This window comes from Lissotriton vulgaris, chromosome 10, assembly GCF_964263255.1.
Source record: "Lissotriton vulgaris chromosome 10, aLisVul1.2, whole genome shotgun sequence".
Classification (NCBI taxonomy): domain Eukaryota; kingdom Metazoa; phylum Chordata; class Amphibia; order Caudata; family Salamandridae; genus Lissotriton; species Lissotriton vulgaris.
This window is the reverse complement of record NC_141698.1, coordinates 41202860-41216498: the sequence shown is the minus strand read 5'-3', so window position 1 is coordinate 41216498 and position 13639 is coordinate 41202860.

Genomic DNA, 13639 nt, shown 5'->3' with positions numbered 1-13639 from the left:
TTATAGTGAGGGCTTGTTCTGAGCACCGAGAAAGGGGGCTGAGGGGCAAGGAGTGGTTTATATGGCACTCAGAAGCCATCCTTCTGTCCCCACTTTGGAGCCTTTCACCCATTGAAACAGAAATCTGGGCTGGCAGTGTACCCCAACCCCAGGATGCCCAACCACCAGACATGTTTCCTTGGTGATTCCTAACTATTCTCCTCAGACTGCCCGGGCCCTTAAGCAAGAGGTGATACTGGTATGATGGTCTTATTCAGGTGTATAGTAATCCTGGTTGATCACAATTGAACCCTGCAACTTCAGGTGTTCGTCTTGGAAAAGAGTTTAGACAAGAGGTGGGCGATCTGCTCATACTGGTGCCATTGGGTGACTACAGCCTGAGGGAAGCCGCACTCCCTGATATTTGCATGCATGCTGTACCTTAATGTGAGCATATAAAGACTTGGCAAAACTAAAGCAGAGAGGTTGGTAGCTTTAGCTCATCCTCTGTCTCAAATCTAGAGGAGCTGATTCTATTTACTGAAACTTTGACACCAGGAATATGGCACAATCCTAAGGATCATAAGTACTTAGGGGTTTGCATTGAATTATGTGTCCAGAACAGTAATAAAATAATAACACAGCAGCATATAGCCACCTGCAGACCACAAATTAGGAACAAATTAGGTGCAACATTAAGAGTGGTGCATAGAATGCATTCTCTGCATATTATGAATATAGTAATTTCTGATGATTATATTATATTGAATTACACACTTTTTGGGCACTGGTGATATTAAGGCCCGCTTTAAAAGTGATGACAACGGAGAACTGCCTCTGTAATTCTAAACTAGGAATTACCAGTAACACAGGAGTATGGCAATTCCCAGGAGCAGAATTACATGTATATTCTAATATTTGCACTTATGAATGATGAATTACAGCATACATTTGTGTCTGTGCATCAGTTCCCATTGGTTATGTGGGTTGTTTGACGGTTGGGCATTTTAACAATTTTTTCCTAAGAGCTGCACCATTATGATATGGCCAGTAAATAGAAGGTGGAGACTAGGCCCAGTGTTACCAAATGCAGTCAGTTTCTCTACCACTGTAGAAACATTTCATGAGTTACTTGCCCCTGAATGAGGAATAACTTTTGTTTTCTGCTCAAATTGGACTAACATGTCCACTTATAAGGAGGGTTAAAGATTTCACTTCTTTAGAATGAGAACACATGAACAGTTGCAACACCTTCCTTCCACCAGCCTAGATATCTATCTTTGGTCAGTTTTATGTCTCATGACAGGTCGACCCATTCCCTGAAGGGCAGTGACTCAATTCTTGGCGGTGTAACTATTTGGTTTGAGAGTATGGGGGACTCAGGAGTAGGGAGCTGACCCACACAGTGTACATCCCTTGTGGTAAATTGTATTAGGTTCAATTCACCTAGATTTTGACGGGACTTATTCTTGACGTACACCTAACTTATTTGTACATTCCAGAAACAGACCGGGGCTGTATGATAGAAAAAACACACTGACTTAGTATGAACTGTGGCACACCTATTAAAACCTATTACAACCAATGAGTTGACCCAAGCATGCATGGGTCCGTTTCAAGGATCTATGGAACTCCTTCTTCCACCTCCATAGGGCTGCCCTCTGAGTCGCGCTGACTGTGCACCACCTTTTTGTGCTGCACGGATAATATATCTCCTGATGACCTATTTGGGTCCTCATCCATGTCCATAATACAGCCCAAGCACAGAGGCAAATGAGGCAATGCCCCTTTCACACAGCACTGGTGATATCCATATTACAGAAGGCACCATATAAGTGTTTATGGTCCCTTCTGTTATGCCAAAGTGCCCCAATGGTGCAGAAAGTGCTACAAATTGTGCACCCCGAGGCACTTCATTTAATACATCCCCAGGAGTACTCCTGGCTTATTCCTTGAATTTGGGAGTAACCAGTGACCTATTTTAACAAGTCACACCTATTTATAGTAAAAACTTTGTGAATCAAGCCCAATAAGTGGTTCCATTCTGCACAAACTTAAGTACTTCCCTAAAGTAGATACTCACTTTATTGACATACAGTAATAACAATTAGCAGATCCACTCTTTAATATCAGTTAGGCCCACCTAGAACTAGCATAGCAAGAGATCATAGAAGGAAAAGGTGGTCAATGATCACTTACAAACATCAAGAGATTTGGAATTTGGACTTGCTTATTGTCTGATTCAATGTTCATCTTATCTTCTTCACTTCATATGGAATTCAGAATGTTCAGAAAAAGCTGCACAATATTACACAGTGAATAAGAAAATAGAGTAAATAGATAAGCAAATTTCGGAGGTGTACCCTTACAGTAATGTGCTATTACTTTGAAAGGCTGGCAAGTAGAGCCCAATTCACAAAGTTGTATGGGGCATGCACTGTTTGAAGGGGTAAACCCCCAATTTGTATTAAGAGTGTTTGACAATGAATTTACCTTCAAAGAAAAGTGAGAAAAAAATCCAATCAAAGTCCATTTGCTCTAATGCAAAGAAATTGTTTCAAGCGCAATTGCGCAAAGTGTAAATTATTTATGCTGAAATTATTTTCCATGAGCATAAACCGAAATTCACAATGGGTATTCAAACGTTCTCCTGAAAAGCTATTTGTTACAGGTTTCACTGAGTATTCTCAAAAATCTTAGCGAATCCTGGAAATTCGAAAATCTATTCTTAGGTGTAAGCTCAAGATTGTCGATTTCCAAATTTCTTTATGATTCATGCCCTTAGTATCCAACTGCAGCAAATCAACTCTTTTCTTAGACCAACAGACTCCTTCTGGATTGACTTTGACACCACAAGATTTAATTATTGAAGAAGCCTCAAATCTCATTAACTAATGTTCGCTCTACTATTGAATAGTTAAAAACTAACCCTGGGCGAAGCACTACGCTCCGTTTGCGGAGTTTGCGGAGTTTTGGCAACTCCGCGTTCCGCGGAGTTCGCGTAGCTGCCGATAACTCCGCTATCCGGTGCGGAGCGTAGTTGTCGCGCGCTAAATAACATTGTCGCGCGCTAAATAACATTATCGCGTGCGCGGCAATGGCTTACCTTGGTTCTGCGTTCGCTTTTTCCCGGTCGCGTCGGCCACCATGTTTGTAAACCCTTCCGTGCAGCTGTGCGAACGCGATAACGTCATTGGAAGCGCGATAAAGCCATAAGGACGCGCGAGTATGTTTGTTGGTAAGATCGAGTTGCCGAACACGCAGAACCTGCAATCTTGCACAGAATAACTCGCGAGCATGTTAAAAGTTAAACCATAATAATAAATTACCATTTTGGTTAGCAAACAAGTGAGAAACCCCACAAAGTTGTACCTTTGGATGTATTTTTTGGGGGGAAGGAGTCCTCTTTCTGTTTCTACTGTATTTTTGAATATTAAGGAGGAAGGGCTCTGGAGTTTACAACTTCCTGTTCCTGTCCACCAGGCTCCTCCCAGTGCTTTGTCCATGAGGTGGTCACTTTCATTTGGATTTTGAGCTGGCAGGATCACTTTCTGTGTGTGTTGGCTGCATTACTGCTTTTTTTGAATCTTACTGAGGACTTTTGGATTTTGAATTCTCTTTTTCAAGTAAGTTCAGTAATGTATGAGTGAGTATGATGTTGTAGACTTGTGTTTGTTTGATTTAAAATGTTTTAACTACATTATTCATTCCTTGATTTAAATTATTGATGGGTGCCTACTTTTATGAGGTCCCAACTTGTATTTCTTTTTAAATTTCATCCAGGCTACATAGAGAGGTACCCATGGGTAAAATCATAATTCTGTGTTTAAATTTTTATTCAAGTTTGTAAACAAACATCATGGCTGGCATTGGATTATGGTCATCATTCTGCAATAGCAATGTCTGCTGTGGAATTTCTGTTTGTGTAATGAAAAAGTTTTTTTATTTTTTTAAGCCAATAGCTGACCCTAGTACTCCATGTAGTTAGTGTGTAGGCATGTTTGAGTTCATTGTAATAACTTTCTGTGGTTGGCCTGGCCATGTGTTGTTGGCGGCCATTTTATGTTTCCCAGCCACTTTGGTCTTGCCATAGGCCTCCAAACTTGTGGCCTACTCTTCCAGTAGGCCAGAGGTACTAGTCATAGGGTCATGAAAGGTAATCAACTGTTTTTCTGGTGTACCTCTAATTAGGAAATCATGGATGGACTGGATTGATTTAGAAAATCTTATGTTTATGTGTGGGGTATGTCAGGTTTCGGGTGTCTGTCAATTTCTGCCATTAGGTAACCCTAGGAATACAGCTCGGGTAGTTTTGGTAACGTCGCGCCGTGTGGGAACGCGACCTTACCTTTTTTGTCTTTTTCGCGCGCTCAATGTACTGGCTCGGGAACGCGATAACGACTTTTTACTCGATTCGCGTTGCCGAACACACCGATTTTGCATTCTCGCGAACAATATGTCCCGAGTTGCATAAAAGTTCCTCGAAAATGTTTAATGTGTCCCCCGTGCTACCAAAAAGTCCTCATTTTTTGTGTTATTTACTTCTTTGGTTGTAGCTTTGTCTTCCTGGAGCATGGGCCACTCCCAGTTCCTTTCTGTCCTCTATGTAATGATTTCTTGTTTATGGTTGGGGTGAGCAATTTGGGGGGTGGTGTCTGGTGTGTTCATTTTGTGAAGCAAAGCATTGTCCCTTTGGCATAGGCATTTATTGTCTGTCCTCTCTTTCTTTTCATGTAGTGGTGAGGGCCATTTTGTGTGTACTTCCTTTGTGATGATTCTGCTATGTTGTTGTTGGTGGGCAGGCTATGTGGTGGCGGCCATTTTGTGTATGCTTCCTTTGTGACTGATTTTGCCATGTGGTGGAGGCCATTTTGGGTGCATCCCCTTTCCATGTTGTCTTTGGGTGTCCCTGTCCTCCTGGCCCTATGGAGGCGGCCATTTTCTGTGTCCTTCCCTGGTCCTCTTCTTTTGCCATAGCCATCCAAGGCTTTTGTAGGTACTACCACTCAAAGCCATAGGTGCATTCAAGTTAATCAACTATTTTTGGGGTGTAACTTTAATTACACCGTGTATGGCTTTGGATTGCTTCACATTTTTTTGTAATGGTGGTACTTTTAGTTTTTTGGTTGCTTGTGTGTAGCTATTATGGCACTCCCTGCCATTAGGTAACCCTAGGAATACAGCTCGGGTAGTTTTGGTAACGTCGCGCCGTGTGGGAACGCGACCTTACCTTTTTTGTCTTTTTCGCGCGCTCAATGTACTGGCTCGGGAACGCGATAACGACTTTTTACTCGATTCGCGTTGCCGAACACGCCGATTTTGCATTCTCGCGAACAATATGTCCCGAGTTGCATAAAAGTTCCTCGAAAATGTTTAATGTGTCCCCTGTGCTACCAAAAAGTCCTCATTTTTTGTGTTATTTACTTCTTTGGTTGTAGCTTTGTCTTCCTGGAGCATGGGCCACTCCCAGTTCCTTTCTGTCCTCTATGTAATGATTTCTTGTTTATGGTTGGGGTGAGCAATTTGGGGGGTGGTGTCTGGTGTGTTCATTTTGTGAAGCAAAGCATTGTCCCTTTGGCATAGGCATTTATTGTCTGTCCTCTCTTTCTTTTCATGTAGTGGTGAGGGCCATTTTGTGTGTACTTCCTTTGTGATGATTCTGCTATGTTGTTGTTGGTGGGCAGGCTATGTGGTGGCGGCCATTTTGTGTATGCTTCCTTTGTGACTGATTTTGCCATGTGGTGGAGGCCATTTTGGGTGCATCCCCTTTCCATGTTGTCTTTGGGTGTCCCTGTCCTCCTGGCCCTATGGAGGCGGCCATTTTCTGTGTCCTTCCCTGGTCCTCTTCTTTTGCCATAGCCATCCAAGGCTTTTGTAGGTACTACCACTCAAAGCCATAGGTGCATTCAAGTTAATCAACTATTTTTGGGGTGTAACTTTAATTACACCGTGTATGGCTTTGGATTGCTTCACATTTTTTTGTAATGGTGGTACTTTTAGTTTTTTGGTTGCTTGTGTGTAGCTATTATGGCACTCCCTGCCATTAGGTAACCCTAGGAATACAGCTCGGGTAGTTTTGGTAACGTCGCGCCGTGTGGGAACGCGACCTTACCTTTTTTGTCTTTTTCGCGCGCTCAATGTACTGGCTCGGGAACGCGATAACGACTTTTTACTCGATTCGCGTTGCCGAACACGCCGATTTTGCATTCTCGCGAACAATATGTCCCGAGTTGCATAAAAGTTCCTCGAAAATGTTTAATGTGTCCCCTGTGCTACCAAAAAGTCCTCATTTTTTGTGTTATTTACTTCTTTGGTTGTAGCTTTGTCTTCCTGGAGCATGGGCCACTCCCAGTTCCTTTCTGTCCTCTATGTAATGATTTCTTGTTTATGGTTGGGGTGAGCAATTTGGGGGGTGGTGTCTGGTGTGTTCATTTTGTGAAGCAAAGCATTGTCCCTTTGGCATAGGCATTTATTGTCTGTCCTCTCTTTCTTTTCATGTAGTGGTGAGGGCCATTTTGTGTGTACTTCCTTTGTGATGATTCTGCTATGTTGTTGTTGGTGGGCAGGCTATGTGGTGGCGGCCATTTTGTGTATGCTTCCTTTGTGACTGATTTTGCCATGTGGTGGAGGCCATTTTGGGTGCATCCCCTTTCCATGTTGTCTTTGGGTGTCCCTGTCCTCCTGGCCCTATGGAGGCGGCCATTTTCTGTGTCCTTCCCTGGTCCTCTTCTTTTGCCATAGCCATCCAAGGCTTTTGTAGGTACTACCACTCAAAGCCATAGGTGCATTCAAGTTAATCAACTATTTTTGGGGTGTAACTTTAATTACACCGTGTATGGCTTTGGATTGCTTCACATTTTTTTGTAATGGTGGTACTTTTAGTTTTTTGGTTGCTTGTGTGTAGCTATTATGGCACTCCCTGCCATTAGGTAACCCTAGGAATACAGCTCGGGTAGTTTTGGTAACGTCGCGCCGTGTGGGAACGCGACCTTACCTTTTTTGTCTTTTTCGCGCGCTCAATGTACTGGCTCGGGAACGCGATAACGACTTTTTACTCGATTCGCGTTGCCGAACACGCCGATTTTGCATTCTCGCGAACAATATGTCCCGAGTTGCATAAAAGTTCCTCGAAAATGTTTAATGTGTCCCCTGTGCTACCAAAAAGTCCTCATTTTTTGTGTTATTTACTTCTTTGGTTGTAGCTTTGTCTTCCTGGACAGGCCATGTGGTGGCGGCCATTTTGTAGGTACTTCCTTTGTGCATTTATCATTGGCCTCCCTGCTTTTGGTCTGATCTGATAGTAGGACAGACTCCCAGAGGTGGTAGTTAGTTACTAGTGAACGGGGCTGCTTTATGTAGCTGTTTCTATTTGGTCTATTTAATTACCATCATTACGGCATGTGTGTATGCCATTGCATTTCCAAGTTGGTTGTCTGGGCAGGGGGGTAGGTAACTTTTTTGTGTGTGGAATAATTTTATGACTTGTATGTGTTTTTGCCGTGAAGTTTTACAAACTCTTAGCCATGGTGTATTTTGATTTTCCTTGCATTAACCTGTCATGACTCATGTGTAGCAGGCAACCTCCTTTTTCTGTCCATGTTGGTATATGATAGGCCTGCTTGACTTTATTATTGGTTATTTCTAGCTGGGAGTTGTGGTGCTCGTACTATTAGTCTTCTTTTTTGTGTTTTATACATTGCCCTGTGTGTCTTTCAATTGTTCATGTGTTGTTGGCTTACTGCTTGTTTGACTGACGTTTTCTGTCTTCTTTGCTTGTAGGTGCACAGAAAAAGACTGAGGAGGTGCTGGCTGTTTTCATCCATCGCCCGTTCAACTGCCAGACGGACGTCCTTCAATTGTACGCCACGTGTGGGGTGTGACTCATCTGACCACACATCTCTGCAATTTGTGCTACTGAGTGCTGCTGTGTGCTGCTGACATCAGAAGAAGATGGGTCCTAAGAGAGCAGTTACCAGGTCCTCCACCACCAAGAAAGTTGCTGAGAAGAAGGTACAGAAAAAGGAAGTGTCACTTAAGGCTGGTATGGACCCCCAAACCTTTTTTGGGCCCCCAAAACGTACGCCTGCAGCAGCGGTGTCCATGGTGCAAGCTGGAGCCAGCACATCGGCATTAGCGGGGGCAAGCCACCAACCCAGGGCCAAGCACATGAGGGTCGAAGAGGTAGCCGACCTAGTGTTACAAAGCAGTGATACTGAGCCTGAACTTAACTTATCGCTGTCTCAAAGTAGCACACAATCTATGCAAGCTGAAAGTGCTGACCAACCGCCGCCAGCAGTAGATGTTCAACAACCACAACCACCGCCCGCAATAGTTGTTCAACAACAACAACCAAATCCCACAGTAGTAGTTGTTGAAGAACCACAGCACGCTATAGTACTTCCTCAAGAACAACAACCACCGTCTCCACACGCAATAGTGGAAGTTGTTCCTCCCGATGTCGGGGCAGTTCAGGAAGTAGAGCCTCATTCCGAGCAAGAAGAAGAGGAAGCCACTTCTGGAGGTGATCTACTGTCTTTAAATTTACGAAAGGAAAGGAGGGTTAGTGGCAGTGCATCGAGTTCTTCGCATAGCATCCCTTCAGATGACCTTGATGAGGATTATCATCCACGACGAAGAACTCAGCATTCAAAGGAGAGGCATCAAAAGACCAGGCTGGGAAAAAGGAAGGATCCGTCAAGGCTTGAACTTCCGGAGTTCGATGTAGGTGAACAGGATGCTGATGGTGATAAAGACGGGTCTGACACTGACAATGTCATCATCACAAGCGTTATTCCTGGTGCAGAGGATGTAGAGACCAGCATTTTCACCCTATCTAGAAGGGCTGCGATTAGTGATGAGCAGGTAGCACGTGTAACTCCTACACACTCAGCGCCCAAAGTAACACCAGCTCCCATTTTTGCATCAGCGAAGGCCCGGCAGCGTGCGACATCCAGCGCAAGCGCCACCTCAACAGAAGGAGGTAGTGGCAGTACTAGTACTGAACTGTCACATAGGGAAATGCAACCAAAAGGCTCCAGTTCATCCGGGATTGGAAGTGGGTCCTCCTCTTCCTATGGCAGGAGACAAAAGTTTAGCTCCCCAGTCTGGGATTTTTTTACGGTTCACCCACATCAGGAGAACATTGCTATATGCTCCATTTGTCACACCAATGTTAGTCGTGGTAAGATTGGTACAAACTATGGTACTGGAGGCCCAACGACCCATATGAAAAAAACACACACAATTGTATGGGAGAACCACCTTGCAAGCTTACAAAAAGATGTAAGCACTGGTGTTGGTGGGGAGGATACAGTACTACAAGGTCCACTCATGGAAGAAGAGGGAGACGATGACCTATCTGGGAGTGGTACACCAATGAGCCCTGTCGCCAGCACTGGAGTGGTGCAGTCCAAATCCTCAGCATCAGCAACTTCTCAGTGGCACCAGAGTCAGCCGGAGACACCAAGGGCAAGGAGTGAAAAGTCTGCGTTGAAAGGTGGTCCGTCTAGCAGAACAGACAGAATTACCAAGCAGCTTACCATTACTGGCATGTTTAGGCAGGAGGGAAAGTACGAGCGGAACCACCCAACAGCACGTTTGTACAATGCGAAACTTGCAAAAATGTTGGCACTGGACCTTCTCCCATTTTCATTTGTTGAGGCAGTGGGATTTCGGCAATTAGTGGCAACACTCGCCCCAAAATGGGACGTTCCCAGTCGCTACTATTTTGCAAGAGTTGCTATTCCAGCACTACACCACGACATGCTGGGATTGATTGGGAAAGCCTTACAACAGAGTGTTGTCCATTGTATCCACCTGACAACCGACATGTGGAGCAGTCGCGAAGCCACAGCAGATTACATGTGCATCACCGCACACTGGATCTCTTTTGCAGGTGTGAAAGACAAGTTAACATCAGGCCTTCTTGATGTTGCTGGGATTTTCAATGACACTCGCAAACATGCAACTGTAGCCATGTTTGGTATGGAGAAAACTCATACTGCTGACAACATTTTGTCTGACTTTAACAGCAAGGTCTTTGAATGGCTGAAACCAAGAGGCCTTAAGATTGGTTTTGTTGCCACCGACAATGGCAGTAATGTAGTGAGGGCAATGAAAGATGGACAGTATTTCAGGGTACCCTGTTTGGCACACTGCATTAACTTAGTCGTGCAAGATTTTCTGAAACATGAACAACAAGTCAGCAACATACTGACCATCTGCAGAAGAATATGCACGCATTTTAACCATTCTTTCAAAGCGCGGAAGCTGCTACGCGTCATTCAGCGGGAGCATAATTTGCCAGTCAAAGCACTGATCCAGGAGGTCCCAACACGTTGGAACTCGACTTATTTCATGCTTGAGCGTCTCTTTGAGCAGTACATACCACTGAATGCTTATGTAATGTCAAGAAGATTAGTGGATCCTACTGTTAATCTTAAAAGCCTGACCGTTGAGATGTGGCAGTGGGACATCATTAAATGCTTGACAGAGATGCTACAACCTTTTGAGGTGTTCACACGTGCAGTTAGCAGGGAGGACTGTACTATGGGCCAAGCCATCCCATTGTTGTACATGCTCGAGCAACAGCTGAAGGAGGTCTGTGAAGCATACGAAGGTGACGAAGAAAAAGTTGATGCATGTACCTTGGCCAAGGCCTTACGCAACCGCTTATCTGTAAATGCAAGGCTTAAAATGATTGTGTCAGATCCAAATTACATAACTGCAACAATCTTGGATCCACGGTACAAATTGTTTGTCAGCAGTAGCGCAGTCATTCCTTTTTCAGATGGGGATGTTGCCAATTACAAAAGTTCCATAGCTGTGGAAGCTAATGATTTCGAAACTGAACGGCTGTTACTTAAAGGCCTGACAGTGCCAGCCCAGGACAGTCAAAGTACTTCAGGCCATCCTCCTGAGGCAACTCTGGCAAGTTCATCACAGCATGAGAGCGGTGCGTCCGCTTCCCAGCAGGCACCAACAGTACCAAAAGCAGCACCTGCACGATCTGATTCAGCAGACACAACCAAAAGCATAACTGCTTTTTTTCTACAGAAGGGAATGGGTAAGTCCGTTGCTGTTGCAAAGGGGAAAGAGGAGCAGCAAAGCCGAGCACCATTGAACACTGAGCGGATGGTTCAGGCCTATCTGGATGACACAACAGAGGTGTTCATGGAGCAAAGCCCATTGGTCTATTGGTATGAAAGAAGGAGACAGTGGCCAGTGCTGAGCAGGCTGGCGATAAAGTATTTGGCTTGTCCTGTAGCCAGTGTCGCCTCTGAGCGGGTTTTCAGTGCTGCTGGTGCCATTGTGACATCGAAAAGGACCAGTCTCTCCCCCAAAAGCGTTGAGAGGCTGACAATGATAAAAATGAATCAACACTTCATACCACCAGACTATACTGTACGTGAATCAGAGCAGGATGAAGAAAGCGAGCCCGAAGAATTTATCACTGCTGGGTTACATGACCTACTGCTGTCCGGACCCGCAGAGTTTGAGGACGAGCACCTCTTCCCTGACCAATAGGCTGTTAAATTGTGACTTTTCCCCTTCTTTTATTTGTGTTATTTATTTTCTTATTAAAAATGACTTTCTGGTGCATAACTGCTAATCTTAAAATAAAAAGCTCAACCAAATCCATCCCCACCACTCATTCTTTTAATGTACCTACTGGAGTTGCACACCTGTGCATTTTATTTTCGCTGTATCTTTTTTAGTTACCTCCTGGAGTTGCACGCCTGTGCATTTATGTTCCATGTTGACTGCACTCCTCAGAGTCTTGCTGCATCTTCTTGACTCCCACTCAAGTCAATACAATTCCATCTTGGCAGCCATACATTTGATGTTGTAGATGGAGTATAGTACAATAACAATAATGCAGCCTCTAACAGTCCCTCCATAATAAGTGAACCGTACATGACTACAGCCATCCTCTATTTCATTTGAAATCTGCAACTCATAATAACTGCCTTGCTGAGTCTTACTGTTAAGGCTACCACCTCTGTCTGCAGGCATTCAGAGACGACTCTTCTGTGTCAAAAGAAACTTGAGCAGGCATCCACAACTGAAGTCAACTTGTTGTGATGATGACTCGCATTACAAAGGCTCGGCAGCATCTGTGATCAATCTTCTGACAGTGAAAGAGAAGAAGAGCAAAACAGGTATAAAAATGAATGCCATGCATTGCATGGGATGTATTTTTTGGCTGACTCTGAGCTAATGTGCATGGAGTTGAAGTATATTAGTAACTTCAGTTCAGACTCACGTGATAGCCAATTCTTCCATGTTATTTACTAATAATAGAAATTATTTACGCACTTGTGTTCCTACTACTACAGATGCAGTCAGGACTTAATTTATCTTTGCTGTCCGGCGGTTGGATCTGAGCTGATTGATGCACGATGTTTCTTGGAGTGGAATACAAGGTAATAAATAAAATACAAATAAGAGTCACAGCACAGTAGACCCAGGCTACTACATGTTTGTGCACAGTGCTGTGGTAGAGTACAATAGTGGTATGATTGATGACTGAGAATGACGCATTGATTTTGTTGATTAATTTTGTAAATGCTAGGTTGCTTTTTCAATTTCATTCACCTTTCTGTGGGTCTGAAATTTTTAGGGAAATGCAGTTTGTATAACTGCCAAACCTGTGTCGTCGTGGGCCTGTTGTTGTGTGCTTGCTCCTGTCTTTTTTTGTACTTCTACATTAAAAATGATATGCAACTAGTAGACTTATACAAATTGTATCCAAGCCGCCTCAGTCTGAAAGTCCTCTCATACGACTACTCCTCTTGTTTTGTATTGTTTTTTTATCTTCACTGTATTACAATTTGTTTAGGTCATTCACATTCTTTTGTATTTGCCTTTTCTTTTTCAGGCTGGACATCTTTCACGGTTCACCCACTGCTTTATAGTATGAGCATCAACTCTCATCCTTACCACAGATCCTCATCATCAAGCAATTGGATTGCGGGAAACCAAGAATCATATTCAGCGTGTCCTTTTCTTACGTCCATTGCTTACAATCATTAGCTAGCTGATCAACATCATAAATCATCGTCTTCATTGTTTTGCTTTTGTTGTCTCCAATCTCCATGCGTACTGTTTTTCTTTCTCAAACCTTTCCCAAAACCCCCGTACCCATCCATTAAACAATCCCTAACCCTCTTCCCCCGGGCTGCGTGGTTACATTGAGGTGTGATGTTTCTTACATTAAATATACACCAACAATTTGATCATGCGCTTGCTGGGGCAGATGTGGTCAAAGCAACAATAGTGAAATGTCAACAAGGCATGGCCAGGATCTTCTGCGGCTTCCCAACTCAAGCTCTGTGTATAACGCCAAATAATTTACCATTTAACATCAAACAACGAATGCATCTAATGAATTGGCGTAATTTATTTTTTGGGTTTAAAGTGTAAAGCATTTATGATTTAGAAGAGTTTGACGTTGCCGTGAGTACTACAAGTAACGTTGAACTTCTTATCTTCTCTTGCACTTTGTTTCCAGTCCCCAAAACCATTGTTTTGTTTCAGTTTAGCAGTTGCAATATTGGGTCACCCATGCAATGTACTGTACTTACTTATACTACCCCCACATTGTCTGTCACGCGAATGACTGTCTCTTTCTTTTTGTCGCTACTGGCAGGGTCTGTCT